The sequence below is a fragment of the Hoplias malabaricus genome, chromosome 7 (assembly GCF_029633855.1).
Source record: "Hoplias malabaricus isolate fHopMal1 chromosome 7, fHopMal1.hap1, whole genome shotgun sequence".
In the NCBI taxonomy this organism is placed as follows: domain Eukaryota; kingdom Metazoa; phylum Chordata; class Actinopteri; order Characiformes; family Erythrinidae; genus Hoplias; species Hoplias malabaricus.
This window is the reverse complement of record NC_089806.1, coordinates 26,010,962-26,029,155: the sequence shown is the minus strand read 5'-3', so window position 1 is coordinate 26,029,155 and position 18,194 is coordinate 26,010,962. Positions and strand designations below refer to the sequence as shown.

General features: G+C 40.7%; 1 protein-coding gene across 1 annotated transcript in view; it reads right to left on the bottom strand.

Moving 5' to 3' along the window:
• snap25a (synaptosome associated protein 25a) overlaps positions 1-15,928 on the bottom strand; it is a 33,163-nt gene extending 17,235 nt beyond the window's left edge. The window contains exon 1 of the mRNA XM_066677354.1: positions 15,779-15,928. The gene's annotated coding sequence lies outside the window, so the exon portion shown is untranslated. The remainder of the gene's footprint in view (positions 1-15,778) is intronic.
• Between the last annotated feature and the right edge of the window lie 2,266 nt (positions 15,929-18,194).

The window sequence follows — 18,194 nt, the reverse complement described above, 5'->3', positions numbered from 1 at the left end:
ACTGAATAACAATGAAAGGAAAGACAGAGTGCTTTTTATGAGTGGGATTGTAACAAGCGTCTTTGTGACTGTGAAGCTCTGCTGATAAAAATTCAAACCCTCAGGACCTTGATGTACCATCAGTGTTAGCTTTCCTCATGTCATGGACAGTGCTAGGCAGACATTAGTCAAATATCCTCAGGGAACTTGAGGAAAAGCAAAGCTGGACAACTTTTTCTGGCCCCAAAGACATCCTATCCCATGTCAAATGTTCAATATATATAATTCAATATGTAACACCAGTCTTCCAGACACTTTCAGTAACCCTGCACATTGTTATATAAACATCTTCCATCAGAATGTGCGTTTACAATTAAAAATCAAATTAGGAATACAAAGGCATTAAAGACATTATAAAAGAAGAGCATGGCCCCCATTAATTGAGTAACTTAAAAAACGCAAGCAATTCGATTTAATGCAGTGGCTTGACCTTTCACTGCACAATGGAGAATGTGAGGTGGTGCCTCCTTCATCACACTTAAACCTTCAAATGGGGTCATCATCTCCGTTAGTGAGGGATCAGAGAACTACTTCAATGCCGGCAGCTGAAACAACTGCACCAAAGGTTTATTTTGTTCAACACAAGTACTGTACAATACTTGGAAATTTGCATCACACCCCAATTCACCATAACATTAAAATCACCTCAGTGTTTCTACACTCATTGTACATTTTATCAGACAACTCACACTATAGGTGCCTTTTTAGTTCTACAATTACAGGCTGTAGTCCATATGTTGCTCTGCATAGTTGGATAGCCCCATTTTACCCTGTTCAGTGGTCAGGAACCCCACAGGACCACCACAGTGCAAGTATTATTTTATTGGTGGATTGTTCCCAACACTGCAGTAACACTGATATGGTGTAGATATATTAGTCTGTGTGTGTGTTTGTGAGGGAGTGTGTGTGTTGTGCTGATATGAGTGGATCGGACACTGCAATGCTCAATTTTTAAATACCTGTGCCACTGCTGAACTCAGAATTGTCAACTAACCAAAAACATCCAGCTAACAGCGTCCTGTGAACAGCACCTTGTGGCCACTGATGAACGACTAAATCATAACTGACACAAACTCTGCAGCAATAGATGAGCAACTGTCAGATGAGCTACTTTACATCTACAAAGTGAAACAAAATGGTAGGTGTCTAATAGAGTGGACAGTGAGTGGGTACAGTGCTTAAAAACACCAGCAGGACTGTGGTGTTGGCGCCACCATTATCAGCTCTACACACACTAAGGCGAAACCACCATGCCATTGTCACTGCAGCGTTGAGATTGATCCACCATCCAAATCTTAGCTGCTCTATGGTGGTCCTTATCATTGACAATGTAGAAGCAAAGAGGTGATTATTAGTGTTATAGCTGATCTGTGTAAATGCTCCATGCAGTAAATGTAGTACATGATGGACATCTATTAATAAGTAATTAACTGATCATTTTATCATACTGATTTTCTGAGCAGGGTGAATATCTGCAATATTCTCTAAGTATATTTCCAGCCTGGAATCCAGGACTCCAACTAAATGCAGAAGAGAGAAGAATATTTGTCACTGAAAGCACAGTGATTAGGAAAGGTGTTAAAACAAATGTCAGCCAGGCTTAAAACCAACTCAAGTAGCAAGTGGCAAGCATGTTGAGCTTTATGTACCTCAGTGTATGGCTAAACTTTGAACTTTCAAACTAAACCAAGGAAGGACTCCCACATTTCTGACAGCACCATGTTACTTGCCGTATCAAGTCCCTCTTCAGGATGTCAACCAGCCAAGAAAGTCAACATCAGAGCTTGGTCAGTGAAACCTCTGCACTCATTCTCCCCTAATTTTCTCTTCCCTGTTGAACAGCTGTCAATGTATTCACCTTTTTGTCCTGTCCCTCCTGCCACTCCACATTTTCACTCTCATCCAGCAGAGGCTCATCTAGTTAGTACAGGCCTCAACAGTAAGGTGTAGCATTTGTTTTGTGTAAGTAATTTTTTTATTGTGCTATGTCTGTTTTACTGTTATGTCTGTTTCTTAATTGATGGAATAGGGGAAATTTTCTATTTTGCTATCTACCTCTGGTCAGGAGTATGGAGTTAAATGTCTTGCCAAAGGCAAGCTATACCATGTCCATCCCCAGATACCAGACCAGACAGGCACTGCTAAATTTTGTGTGGGTCGGACTTGGACCAACTGTGACGAGCCGGGCTAGCCCTGGATTATGGCATGTGTTGTATGGGCCATACATAAGCCAAATTTGGCCCACGTTTGATCCACACCTCACATCTAGTCCATATAATTTGGACCTGTGGCTGAGTTGAGGGAACCAGACTCACCATGAGTCAACATTGTCGTTCAATACAAAATGTAGGCTGTAAGAGATCTGCAGCTGTGCCACATTTGGGCCAGATATTCATTGCTATCTGGGTCCTGGGAACTGAATCCATAATCTTCCTGTTGCTGCTTCACGTTCTGACCAATAGAGCACAAGCTACCAAGTAAGCATCAAGTCAGTGAGTGTCTAAAATAAATCCACAGCAGGACAACTTTTGCTTTAGACTGCTGTCCCACCCAGTCCTATATGGATTCCTGTCTTCAGCTCAGTTCAGTCTGATGCAATGTAGGATGAACAGATTTGCTCAGTTGCGACTAGGTTACAGATCAAAGCAATGTTTAACATGACTGGTCTCTATGAGGGAAATTGGGCGTGTCTTTCAGAAATAAGTGAAATTTCCTCTGATCCTGAGAAAATGGCTAGTCGTCTTGCTTTGAACTGCATTGCAGTAAATGCTCAGTTGCAGTACTGGAATTGCTGTGGTGATGTTTAAACAGCTTCATCCACTAATTATTTGTGATGTTTTTTTGCTTCCATCGAAGCTATTTTAGTAGTGTCATTGCAGAAATAGTCTAAGTCGGAATTTATTGTTGCTTTGGTTAAAACCGATATCCTGCACCTCAGTCCAGTTGTCATTGTTCTAACAGAAACTCAGTTATTTTCTAAGCCCTTTAAAATCCGTGTGGTGTCATCTGTTAAAATCTGTGCGGTGACATCATATCCTGTCCCTCTCCATCAACAGAGGCCAGAGAACAGAATTCAGAGATGAACCTCAATTCTGATGCATTGACCTGCTCTCAGCCAGAGCCTATTGGGTCTCCTCTACGGAGAGGGGACTGCCCCACAAAGCACACATACACCATTCAACATAATATCATGAAAGAACAAAGTGGCTAGTTACAGGGCAGTGGGGAATATTAATTCCCGCTACAGTCAGACATTGTAAACATTTCAGAAATGTGTTCAACTTCCCATTTACTTGACAGCTGACAGTGATTTAACACATTCCGATTCAGTCTGCAACAAGACCTGGCATTATTAAGTATGCATTATTTAGTTACAGTTGTCTGCATTATGTCATTACAGTGCTAGGAGTCATAAAAGCCTTCATTTTGTGAAACATAATCATCCAGTGTGCAATAATGAAAAATACAGAGACTCTGATTTCCAGTCCCCCGACAGCTGTCATTATTTCTTCCATATAGAGTCATGGCAGATTGGCAGTAAACCTGCCTGTCATGATCCCAGTCCCCATACACCTATTTTACAGCAAAACCACTCCGCCAGAAGCAAATCCCTTTTCACCTCAGAACTGAAGCCTGCGCCACATCACTGACAATCCCACACCACACCACTGGCCTAATTGCCAATATGTATAAATGCATATAGCTCATAGATTACAGACACTTGATGCACAATGATATTTGGAACCATTGTGGCATGAGAAGATAATTGCATTCAAATGTTCATTACATTTGATCAATATTCAAAACCAAATTTTGCATACATATTTATTGTATTTTGAAAGAGTAGAATGTTGATGTGGCTTTGCCCTACCTTGCTGCATTATCTGCATTCCTTTAATTTGATTTCCGTGCTCTTGGGAATCTTGTTCCCAAGTACGGAATTTTCTATGGACTAGCTTATGCAGATGTGTATATGAAAAACATTAGATATCACCATCGGTCCACAGTTTTCGTATTGATGCATCAAATTTGTTTTTAAAGGTTTGTGAATCTGTGTCATATAATGCTTATTTAGGAGTTATATACTTGAAAATGTCCCTGCAGGTAAAGTGTAATACTATGTTGTATTACCTGCATTGAAAGTATCAAAATCAAAAATTGTTTTGGTGCATGTGATAATATATATTCTTCCAAAATACAGTCATATGGGAAACTTGAATCAAAGATTATTCATCAATGGCATGCATTGTTCTGGCTGCATACATCTGAAGCACAGTCTAATGCAAATACTGCGTTAGTAGATGAGCAGTAGACTGTACACTGTGCTAAGTAGTAATGTAATCATAACAAGACACCGGACTCAACCATTAATCTTGATAATTCTATAATGTAGCTTTTAACACTTAAGACATCAGGGTCGTCACCACTGTTGTGAACAATTCTGACTCAATTTTTTTGAAGTCACTGCACTGCTGCAGTCAGGCATGTGAACTGTTTGAGCTCAGTTGGAAAGGCTCCTCACTGTGCCGAGCGCTCACTGCTCCTCAGCCTGAACTGGCTGCCATTTTGTTTCCCTCATTGAAACATAGTCTGAGCCTCTGCTGCAGCAAATCATCTTTTCCTCTTCCAAAACCCACTACACAGAAAAAGCCCTTCAGTGCTAGCAGTCTGCTCCTCTCCCTGTCTGCATTCCATGTTGCATGCTCCAGCCCAGAGTTCACCTTATATCCCCTCAAAGGCCATAAACGCATTCAGTTTGACCTCTAAATCTTCCTCGAGTCACAGGAAACAGACGCATTCTATGAGATTATCTTTCAAATCGGGTCATGATATTGCACTTTCCAGTGTTACGTATGCTGATACAGATTAACCCCCTCTGCTGAGTTATGATACTGGACATGGATTTCTGTCCGTCTCAGTGGAGCATAATTCCCATTCTTGAGCTCTAGATATCAAATAGAAGCCACTAAGAGGGACAGAAATTGCCTCTAAATTAGAGCCCCTAATATGTAGCCATGTGGAACCTACTTGATGTACCACAAAATGGTGCATTAAAAACAATTCAGGATTTAAACAAAACAAAAAAAAAACACACTAAGTTACTAAATTGTCTCAAAAACTAATTATTCTGACATAGTAGTATACTATTATGTATACTACTGCAACTGATTTTGAATGCTTTCATCTAACTTTTGCACCTGAAATAGACTGCTGCAGTCTTCAAGCCTTCTTAGGCCTCAAAGTCTCAGGTCCCTTAGGGTCACAGACCATCAAAGACCCTGGGCATTTACTCCTCTGGCCTGATCATTAATCTGTCACCATGCCTTTGATTAGAACCAACTGGAGAACAAAGTGTACCACAGCATCTGCAATCAAAGCAAGAACACAGAAGCCGTTTATTGATAGGTGTTCTTTTCTGTATATGTGTTCTCATGTTCTTGGGAAACGTCATCAGTCTCAGCCCAAGTACTGTTCCATTTAAAAGTCTACATCTAGCCAAGTACAGTTCAATTACCCGGTTGTGTTCTTGCTCAGCCCATATTATTAAGGATGCACTGGCATGTGACTTCAGTAGACTTGAAAGTCAGATATCCCAGAATGCATTTCGTGCCAAGCTCAGCGCTATTAATTTTTTCGCGCCACGGAGACGGCGACTCATCGAGTACACAGGCGTTCCAATTACATAACAACCACAGCGTCCTCAGGAGTTTGTACTCACGAGTCGAACTCGCCAAGTTTGTACTATGAAGTGTTGCAGTTCTAACTTTTTTTAACGTATTTTATGTATTTTGTATTGAGAAACACCCAGTGTCGCAGATACAAAGTTCTGAAGCCTTTGTGGAGCTTTTGTTAAATGTGAATGAATGAGTGAGTTAGCTACAAACCTGTTACATTAGAAACACTAGCATTTGCTAATACTCCACTGTACAACAGGGAGGGAATATTAGATACTGACTCCTCTATATGCCAGAAAAGTGTCTCACTCTTGATACACATTAAGATGCTGGCATCATCTACTGGACGTCGCATTGCATGAGGGAATCCCATAAGTCTAGACTGCCAATTCTGATCCAGCCTTGTTCATTTATGAACCTAAACATGTCACTAGCAGACTCTACTCTGTGTCGAGCAGCATAACATCTCTCAGACACATGTGGGGCACCCATTTAAAGCGAGTGTATCTTAGATTCTAAAAGCATTTTTAAAGTAGCGTATTGTCTAAGTCTGTTTATCTATAAAATATCTTGTAACAACAGTATCATAGTGCACCAGGATGATTGTAAAAACCTGCTAAAGAAAAGTACAAAACCTAAAATGCTTTTAAGATATTTTCAAGGGAAGCATTGGTATCCAGCCCTGAATTCACACTTCCAGCGTTGCCTCATGACTAATCTCAATTATACTGCATTCAGGGGTACGCAGTTGCATTTCAATAGCGTAAGATGTTCCAAACAGCTTTTGCAGCTCAGTTGAATCAATCTTGCTAAGTGTGTTTAAAATGACAAAGGGGGACCCTGTGTTTTTTTTCCTGTTTTTATGCACTAAGGTTTGCTGCGTCACTTGCTCAAGCAGATGCAGTACACATTATGCTGTGAGCTGTGTCCACTGGCTCCACTGGAGAGGGCTGTTGATTTAGTGTGGGTCTTAGTGCCTGTGCAATTGATCTGACAAGGGTCCATTTCACAAGCCCATCTGTGCTCATTCTGCAATAGCAGCACCAGGTCCCACTGCAGTATCTAACCCCAACCCCCACATCTACCTGTCTACCCTGCAGTGGGCTGATACCAGGCCAGAATAATGCTGCCTTCTCACGGGGGAGCTCCGGGATGGATTTATTAACCATGCTTCCAATAAAACAGACGCAAACCCCCCGTCCAACTCTGTCTCTCCTTGCTGCCTTGCAGAATCTCTAAGATATGACAAGCGATGAGTGCGACATGACAAGAATGGGTTAGGGTCGAAGGGATGGGGGCTGGGGAGGGGGGTAGTGGTACCAAATCTGTTGTTACAGCTATGCAGCATGGCAGGCTGTTTGAAATTGAAAGCGTGACCTTCCCATCTTTTTATGGTCACTTCATGGTGTTGTGGTAATAAAAAAGGAAATGGCACAGGCCTGATTTTGCCATGGGAGCAAGCACATCAATCCCTTTTTAGTTTCCCAGATGTGCAATGAAGATGTGATGGAATTTCCCAGCCGGTTGTTCGCCCTCCCTTCCCACAAAGAATATGCCACACCCTTGTCCTCGAAAGATGCATTTTCTGTATTTTTTTCACATTTACAAATACATATTGTTGCTGTCCAATGAAAAATATGCATCTCCGTTTTTGTCCATTTTTAGTTTTACACCCAGCAGATGTTCTTCACATTGATTGAAAATTTCATGATGAATGGACCAATAGAAATGCCAAAATTACTTGAAATAAAATCTTTTTACATTGACTTCCACTGAAAGTTAAGAAAGGTTATCCTTCTCCTGTAAAGTTACTACTTTGGAGATTGATGTTTTTCACTGGACAGAGATGATATGGACCAGGACATGCAGTTACCTTTTTACACAACATACTGTTTATATGACATGACCTACATGATGTTGCCCGGATGAATTGCATTAGCATCTCAGAGCATCTCATCAAGCGTACCATTGAAGGTAACTTGAACCAACACTATAAATCCCTAACTGCTTGTACAACAATATGGATGAAGACCTGAATACGTCTGCAAGCACTGTTTTGAGAAAACAAACCCTAGAGCTTCTAAGCTTTGAGCTGCAGGCCGTAGAAGGTAGGACACGCAAGTCATTGCATCAGTGCCTGATAAATATTTGAGGAGCTGCGAAAAACAAGACATTAAAAAGCAATTAGGGAGGCCAAAACCAGGGCACATGAACAGACAAAGCCTGCGCTCAGCACAAGCTCAGGATTATAGCACATAAACATAGTCTGCTGTAAGTGAAAAATGATGCTTAGATGTTTTGAGTAGCCTTTCATTTCCATCCATCTGACTTCTTCATCTCATTCCAAGAAATCAATATGTGAGTAAATCAATCACTGGTTCCTTCATCACTTATGGGTCAACTTCTGCTGTATGGACAATACAGTGGTCACACTGTTTTCGGCCTAAGGATGAGAATATATCATATTAGGTTGATGAACAAGGGTCAAAATTATTGGTTGATTCCTGTGTCTTATTATTATTATATTACTACTTAGCACAGTGTACAGTCTACTGTCTGTCTACTGACGCAGTACTTAAATTAGACTGTGCTTCATATGTATGCAGCCAGAACAGTGCATGCCATTTAAAGATGAATAATCTTTGATTTAATTTTCCCGTATGACGGTATTTTGGAAGAATGTATATTATCACATGCACGAAAACTATTTTTGATTTTTTTGTTACTTTCAATGCAGGCAAAACAAAGTAATAATACACTTTACCTGCAGGGCCATGATTAAGTCTATGACACCTAAATAAGCATTAAATGACACGGATTGACAAGCCTTTAAAAACAAATTTTTTCCAGTAAGCACCATTTGTTATATAGGTTGCCAACAACACCCCCCTTGTTCAATATATTCCAATATACTTTCACTTGGAAAATCTAAATATATATAATGGAATATTATGTGAGTTGACAAAAAGTGTCCAGTTTTTGCATAAGGCTGTACACCTGGTGCCACTGATTTTTAACATTTGTGTGTTGATACTTTCTTGGGTGACATATTTTACAGTGATTTCAAGACTTGGTGTAGGTTACAGTGACATAACACTGAAAATATGACATACAAAGTCAGGCTGGTTGAACATTTTCTGTGACCTTTAGGTACGTTGTCTTTATCAGCATTATATCACAGTAATATACTCTAGCTAGAACGCCAGTTGTTATCGTGTATTATGCTGTTTGACCCAAGACATGTGTTATGACTCAATCCAATGCCTTGCAATATCAATGTCACCTGATATAAAGGAAGTTGGCCAGTTGTCATGACAAGCTTATGTAGCTGTCATTTAGTTTTATGAACCAGCCAAGTCTCGAGATTAGTTAGCACATATCTGACTAAAATGGCATTCCCAGAAATCCTAAAATGTGTCCAAAATTTGGTTATACAAGTTAATTGCCGATGCCAACCAAGCAAGAAAATTCAATATTAACCCTTCCAACCTAAACCTAAACCTAACCCTAAGCCTATCCTAAGCCCCAAAAGATCAGAAGTGACAGGATTTTCTTTTCCCAGCAGACCTTAAATAACCTTCTCGCACAACTGTTTACAACACTCTTTAATCCGTCTTTGAGTACATTGAGTGGTTTGAGTGGAACAGCACTAACAGTGAATGGGAGCTCACTTGGCAGTGGTCATAAAATACCTATATATCATAATATTATGAATATCTGCATTTTTCCTTTCATCTTATATGTACTAATTATACCATTTATATCATGTTTACTAATTAAAAGTAATAAAGTATTTCCAAATATTTACATAGTAATATAATACTTTCCAAGTATTTTTATCGCCATTTTCTTCTGAGGATGAACACCATACAAAAGTGAGTCTGAATTTGCCTCTTTGATGTCAGTGAAATGTAAAAGCTTAACAGAACAATTAATGATATGTTTGAAGTCCTAGCATGGTCATGTTGACAGATGCAGATTAGGTGGCTAACGTGCCCATTGAGGAAGGGATTAACGGGTGGTGTTTTAATCCCTGGCACTCAGGCTTTAGATGGGTGTGTGATCTGTGACAGAGCTCAGTCAAGTAGATTTGCCCTCTCACACACACTTACATATGGCCTTGTCCTATAGGCAAATGCTGTATCATGACAGCACATTTTTAACATATCAGGTCCAGTGTCCCATTGAAGGGGGCATACAATGTACAAAATCATCTTTTCAGTGCATTGTTACATTATTTTTGTTATATGAAGCCTATCAACACACAAACTGTGAAAGAAGACCACCCAGCCAGGTTTTGTGATCTCTCTAAGTCAGAAAACATGAGATAAAACAAGTCATTCTGATGCTGTACTGCATCTTACATGGAGTGCAGTATTTTATAGTTGTTATCTGAGTCTCTTCAATCACAGTGCTGGACCCCTCATATATGCGAGGGCACAAAGATGAGGTTACATGGAGCAAACCACAGCAAGTGCAGAGAAATAATTGACTATTCATTCATTCATTGTCTATAACGGCTTATCCAGTTCAGGGTCGCAGTGGGTCCGGAGCCTACCCAGATTCATTGGGCACAAGGCAGGAACACACCCTGGAGGGGTGCCAGTCCTTCACAGGGTGACAAATACACTCACATTCACACCTATGGACACTTTTAAGTCGCCAATCCACCTACCTACCGTGGGAGGAAACCGGAACACCCAGAGGAAACCCACGCAGACATGGGGAGAACACACCAAACTCCTCACAGAGAGTCACATGGAGCAGGATTTGAACCCACAACCTCCAGGTCCCTGGAGCTCGGTGACTGCGACACTACCTGCTGCGCCACCATGCCGCCCTAATAACTGATTAAATATGGTGAAATGAATACAGACGGGAATCAGAAACAAGTAGCAATGAAAAAAACAGAGATTCAGCTCCTCACACTTTGGCTCTTGTGTTGAACAGACCTATGGCTTGTTCTTGTTTAAAGGAAAATGTGCTGAAACAGGTTGCTCTGAACAAGTCCGTTTGTGGGGGGGGGGGGGGGGGGCAATGCTGCGTTGTGTGATCCTTGTGGTATTTTCACAAAAGAATGTGACAGACGTTTTATTAAGATCCACGGAGAACTGTGTTAACATGTGCAAAAACGGGTACAAGTCCCCTTTAATGTTCAAGAAGGAAAGAAGCAAACAATGGGAAAGGAGAGTAAGAGATGACCCAGTCAAATATGGTAATCCTGAGACTCACTAACAATTTTGTTAGTTCTCTTTTGGGTATTCAACTTGCTTAAAATGCAAAGCCATTCTAGAGCTAAGGTGAATCATTTGGCAGTTAGCTAATCCTGCGTTTATATAATCATTTCAAGACTGTGTTGTGGTTGACTGCAGTGACCTCTCTTAATCTGATGGTGACTCATGCAGGCAGATGTTAGTCCAAAGAAATAGACCACCATATGACCCTCTCTCTTTCCCCAGCTTTAATCAGTCACCACGTTTGTCAATATTTTCTGGATTGTGGAATGTGGAAGCTGATTACGCTTTTTTTCCCCTCTTCTGACTTTTCTGTTGTCATCCATCTTCTCTTTACTCCTCAATGCTTGAATTTTAATTTTCCCCCTATTTGCTCATCTGTTCATTCGTAATGGTCTTTGTGACAGACTCATTATATCTCTCAGACTGCTTTGAGAAAGGCTAACTCAGGGTTTAAACAAGCAGCTTAATTTTGAATCAATTCAAAAGTTCCTATGATGCATATGAACATGTTTTCTAGTTCCAGGCATCCATTGGTGTGCTGCTTCTGTGAAACCTTGACAGATTTCTCTGGCTGCCATTTTGAATTAACTGAAACCCCTAATCTAAATACTGTCATAGTGAATAATGTTTACTGCTTTGAATCCAAATAGTCATACTGCAGTCCTCTTAAATCAAGAGCGATCTTTGTGCAGTGTTTTTCTCTTTAACATGATCAGTATTTGTGCCTAAGCAGCATCAAGAAGTAGACTACAAAGAGGAGTGAAATATCACTTCCTTCACTGCTGTATGTGCAGCAAGTGGATTCTGTGGTGTGAAATGTGGGAATAGCAGTAGTGAGGCATCATTAAAAAGCAGAGGGTGGGGAAAGTCGTGACATGAACACCCACTGCATCGCAGCTGCAACATTTGACCAGAGGGTACTGGCAGTGGAGACCTCCCAAAACATACAATGCTCCAACAACTGTTCACATACAATGAACATGGCAGTAAAGGTCTATAAAAAGTGTGTACCAATATGATCTCAACATGTCAACTGTTTGATACAAACAGGCTGTAGGCCTTAAACCCTTAAACTGCAGGTATTTAAAATAGCTTGATATAGCTTAACTACCGTGTAACTAAAATTTAAGTATGTACATTATAATCGTGTGTAAGAAAATTCAATTGTCTGTCCATATTCTGGCCTTTTAAACATTGGCAAAATGATAATGGTTTGTTTCTCCAGACGGTTTCAAACCACATGTGAAGTACTCCCAAATCTTCCATTTGACTCTGCATCACCACCACTGCAAGATAATCAGGAATCTAACAGATCATGCTATTATCAAAGATCAGACCTTTGTATGATATAATCCATGGACTTGGAATGTGACAGGAATCTTAAAAACTCTTGGAACTGCAGGTATGTATCAAAGACATTAGTTAAATACTGTATATGATTCCATAGGCCAGTCAGGGATTATGCTATATAAATAATGGCAAAATCATTGCAAAGAGTTCTTAAAAGATCTTGTGTAAAAATGCAGTGCAACAACTTATACAGTCATTCAGTAATCAAAAATAACTATACTATTAAAACAGCGTATTTTATTATATTACTAAAAATATTCAATAGTATTATTTTTATTGATTAGGAATGTATATTGTAACTAATGCATATTTAATATTATAATGTTGAACTGATGATTTCTAACTGTCATATAGAAGAATCATCACATATTAATGAGAATCTAAAAGCAAATTTGGTGTTTGTTGACTATTTTAGTTAATCTGCCTGTTCATATTAAACATGGTTCATCATATATCATTTTAAAGATAGCATTGTTTTCTTGTCATTATAACGTAATGATTTTTGCCCATCTCTAAACACATATTTTCAGTTTTGATTGCATCATCATGCACCAGCAGGCAGGGAAAATATTAATCAATATTATTATGTTCCACCTCCTCCTTCCACTGCTCCCACATATTATTGCATGTTAGCTCAAAGACCCTCACTGACGGAGTGTTTCACACAGAAACAAAACAATCTTGGTACAGTAACAAAATGCATTTTGGGTTTTGATTCATGCTGATTAACAAAAAAAAAACAAACACATTTAGCTAATTCTGAAAGTAATTCCACATAAAGCATTCCAAAGTAATCTGATGAGCACTTAGGCAACTTAAAGTCTTATGGTTTATGGCTGAAATTCAATATTGAGGTCTGTTTTCCTGGATTTACTCACACTCTCTCAAAAGGCTGCTCATGTTTCATGTAGAGACATGGATAATACATTTCACTTGCAACATTAGGCTGTGAAAATATATATGGGTCACTAACTTTATATTTTAAAAGCAAAAGCTTACTCCTAAACTGTTAATGATCCCTGTGATGAGTGCAGTTTGGACATATGTTGACATATCTGACACATTGATAAACAGCTGTAGCTGTTGGACAGGAAAGTTTTTAAATGCTTCTTTTAAAGGAAAAAAGAAATCTTAGTTATATGACAAAGAATAATGGAAGCTGATGTCACTTAGGTAAATGAATAAATAAATAAATAAATAAATAATAAAAATAAGAGAGCACAAGTCCTGTGCCCAGTCACAATCTTTCACATTGATATATTTTATCTAAAAAAAAAATATATATATATATATATATATATATATATATATATATAAACCCGCCTTATTTCAAAAAAGTGTTTGTAAGAGATTTTGTTTGTATTTTTTAGCATTTAGCTGGAATTAGCATGTTGCCCCTCAGCTGTGTGAACCTTTAGGGGCTCTGCAAAGTGCGTTAATACAAATCGTTATTTTATTTTAAAGCTAAAATATAGTGTTTCCTCAAGTATTTCCTTTCGTTTCAGATGGATATTACCTAAACCTAATGTCTAAGTTTAATATATTAGGGGATTTGTACCAAAATTCGGTAGCTATTTGGTATATTTAAAGGAGGAAAAATAACAGCTTACAATCCTAATATAGCGCTTGTGCTTCTCTAAAATATAAAAGCCAGCTCCCAATATTTTATCGACGTGTTATCAGAAAAAAAACGCCAAGGTGGTCGGAACACAGCTCTTGTGCTTGACGTCATACGGGTCCATTATCGATAGCGGCGACCCCTGTGATTTATAACCTGTTCTCGAGAGTGAGGTAGCTGTGCTCTGATCAGTCGCTGGGGCTGTGTATCATGAGTCACCAGTTCTTTAGGGAGCGAACCATGCAGCCGCGCTGCAGTCAGTCAGTCCAGCATTAATCCGCATTAAAGCACCACATGCAGCAATCGTGCCAAAAAAGCCAACGTGTCTCTCGCGACGAGCCAGACACAACCGGGGGCCAACTACACACCTTCGGAATGACGCAGTTTTAATACTAGGCTTTTTTTTGCTGCTGACATTGGAGCAGAGCTCCTCTGAAACCGCCGTCCACTCCCAAACAATATGTTGTGGGGATTTTTCCCCTTCCTAATGCGTCAAAAACGCAGAGTGACTAATCAGCAAGTGAGATGGAGCAAACATACTCCGAACGACCACCGTTTACGCAAAACACACACACACAACGTGGATTGAACGGGGAGTATGCAGGTGTGGGGATGACCACGTGACCGAGACCGAGAGAGCGAGCCATTCTGCAGGACGCAGTTGGACGCAGTTGAAGACCCTGCTGCTGACTGGACTGCGGCGCCAAACGAGGCTCTGGGGCTAATTCACGGGGATTTGACACCAACGATGTAAATATAGGCGCAGCTACATGTAATAAGCTTATACGGAGCGCGCGAGTAAATAGAGAGGTGGTGGTCGAGGGGGTGTAGTTGGGGTAAAGGGGGGGGGGCTGAAGATGCCTCATCAGTGCGGGTATCTTCCACCATCCGCCCCCGCGCGATGCAGACCCCCGCCCATCGCCCACCACACTGCCGCGTCACGTAAACACGGTAGGGCTGGGGCTAGCTCTCCCCCCCTCTCTCTCTCTCTCTCCTTCTGTCTTTCTTTGGCGAAATAATTGGAATCCGCAAACATAAACGGTGCTCCACTCAATAAGTTTGATTAGAGTCCTAGAGGCTTTCCCCCTCATTAGTAGTCCCCTCCCTCTCCCCCAAGTCTTACACACACTTCCTCGCGCTCTTTCTGTCGCAGTTTACCGTGCTGTCAGCCCCATGTTATATACGCACGAGCTTTTTGATGCGGGTTGATTTTTTTTTCCTCGACGTCACATCACCTTGTCAACACATGCCTCTTATTAGGAAGGAGCGGTCCAGAAACACGGCAAAAAGACTTCGTGTCATTACACACACACACACACACACACACACACACACACACATATATATATATAGATAGATAGATAGATAGATAGATAGATAGATAGATAGATAATGCCGACGGGATAGACTGACATCCACCGTAAGGTACGGTTTCGTTGCTAATACTGCAGCAAGAAATTGTAAACCCTAACCCGGGTGGATGGAGAATGAAGAGCGGCTCTGTCCGCGGTGCTGAAGCAGAAACCGCCCACCTCGTGCGCAGTAGTACGGCGCGGTCCAAAATGCGCATTCACGTCCTCAGCACACAGTCGTGTTTTAATGGAAACAAACACGCCCTTTCACCGCTAAATGCGCCTGGACAAACCCCACAGGCGAGCACAGAAACCAAGAGCACCTCGAACGTGGTGTATAAGGTGCGGGGTTGAGCTCCAGATGCGAAACCTTAGCTAGCGCTCCCTTTGGTCCAGATTACTTATGCAGTGATACAGGCCTAAATAAAACGCAGTGTAGTTATGAAAGGATATAAAAGTACAGTGCATTCATCCGCTGGTTATAAAAGCCCTTCAAAACTCTCCTACCTGAGCCCGTGTGTAGCTGTCTCAGCCGCTGAACTGCACTGAAGTGAGTGTCGACCCCCTCGCGCTGGTACTGACTCACTGCAAAGGCGCCGTGCGCGTGTGATGCCCCCCTTCACTTCTTCCTCTTTTTCTTCTTCAATGGGAAGAGAGAGAGAGAGGCGGGGGAGAAGAGAGAGAAACAGTTCTGCCCTCGACAAAGATGGCCGCCGATTTGACGTCAGCGCCTTTTAATAGCAGTCTGGCGAAGGGGGGTGGGGGTTGGGTGTTGGGGGTGGGTGGGGGTGTTGGTGTCTCCAAATCAAACACAATAATAAAGTGGCGCATAAAGCGCTGCTTTAGACCAGCAACAACAACACGTTAATCAATGAGAAATGGATGCCTTTATTTTGGAGCACTAGAAGAAATTGTGCCATGTAAACTCCTGTGAATCCCCAACAGTGTCATCAGTGCATGACTATAATGAGCTGCTTATGTCCTATTATAAGGGCATGTAACCATCACACCTAGATGAGGTACATGAAAACAACAGCCCATTATGTTAACCATAATAGGATACACCTACGGTCTCCCAGACAACCAGGCAAAGGCTAAGGCCTGTGCAGTGAATCACACACAGGTTTTATAATCTCCAGAGAAGTGCATTGGTCCTTAGATTAGGGCAGTTGTGAGCAGCTGCACATGAGTCAAAAGTCACCATACTCAGTGTGAGCTATTGGCTACACTTTGACCCCCCAACCCCTCCCCACCCACAAACCCCAAAAATGTTTCTCACAGTTTTGTCCAATTGGTGGAGGGACATATGTGACACAGCCGGAACCCATCACCGAACAGCAGTACTTACTAACATTCTCAAGGCTGAATGCTGTCAAATCCTCACGACAGTGTTCCAACGTCTACTGTAAATGTTTTCTACCGCAACAAAGGGGACCAGATTACCCATAAATACCCATGATTACACAATGAATTGTTGGATGAGCAGGTGCCCACATCCATCTGGTCACAGATAGATAGTAAGACAGACAGAATTTTATTGACCCCAAGGGAAATTACAGAATGTAAGAAAAGTGTTATTGAGTGTCCTCCAACAGAAATGCCTCGGATGTCATTTTAATCAATAACACAGTACTAATGTCAGGCTCTGTAAAAGTAAGAGTTAAAGTATCTGATTTCCTGTAATCTTTTGTCAGTAGACTACTAGGTATTTTAATTATTTATACCCATTGCTGCATTTCTCGGCGGGAGAATATTTACCAAAATGTTTAGTGTAATTTGCTGTGAGTTCTGGAGGATCCCATTCATTCTAACACAGTAAGTTCCTGAAAAAGGAACTATCCCCCCAGAATTCCCTGCAAAACTATACAGAACTGACATGAAAAAACAAAGCACTGTTTCAAATTCCACTTCATTAAAACAAAGTATACCAGATTCCACCAAAGGAATTATCAACTATAAGTTAAAGTGTAATGCTTTAATAATAATATAGAAGTAATATGGTGACCAAGAAGCAGATTCATCCTGTAAAAGCAGTAACTACTGTCCTATATTTTACTCCAGCAGCACTGCCTCAACACCAGTTTCACTCTAAAGATGCTGTAGCTTTAGCTCCAACTACAACCAACACCAGCCTTATGATCCACAGACTCCACCTATCCCACATGTACACACACAAACACACACACACAAGGACACACATTTCGCCAAGGACACACTCCTCTGTTTCACTCTTTGGATGTGTGTATGCGTGTGCGTGTGTACGATAGGTAGAGTCTCTGGAGTGAATCTGAAGCTGGGTCAGTGTAGCTTGAGTGAATTGGGTTAATTAACAGTTTTGGTAAACAGTGTTAAGTTACAATTTAATGTTTTTCTTAAATGAATACATTTGCTGCAACTCACCAATCAGTGACTGAATAGGTTTAGATAGATACTGTGTTGTTTTCCAAACATTTTAGGCTCCAGATAAACAAAAAGTCAGTAGTCAATTACCTAAAAAACATGATTTGTTCAGAAAACTCTTTTGTTTTATCCTGACTTATATATTTTAAAATGTGATTTGGATTTTGCAGGATGTGAAACCAACAGCCTTTGAGAATAAGAATATTGTATCATTAGTTAACCTTTGTTTCTACACTCCTTGTCTATTTTATCAGCTCCACTGATACTGATACTGATTCACTTTGTAATTCTAAAATTACAGACTGTAGTACATCGGTTCTACATACACTGATTGCACCCTGTTCTTTAATGATCAGGACCACCACAGAGCAGGTATGATTTGGGTGGTGGATCATTGTTATGTTGGTGTGTGTTACACTGGTATAATGGATCAGAAACAGCAGGCCTGCTGGGGTTTTTAACCCACTCAATGTCCTCCAACCAAAAATATCCAGCCAACAGCATCCTCTGACCCCTGACTTGA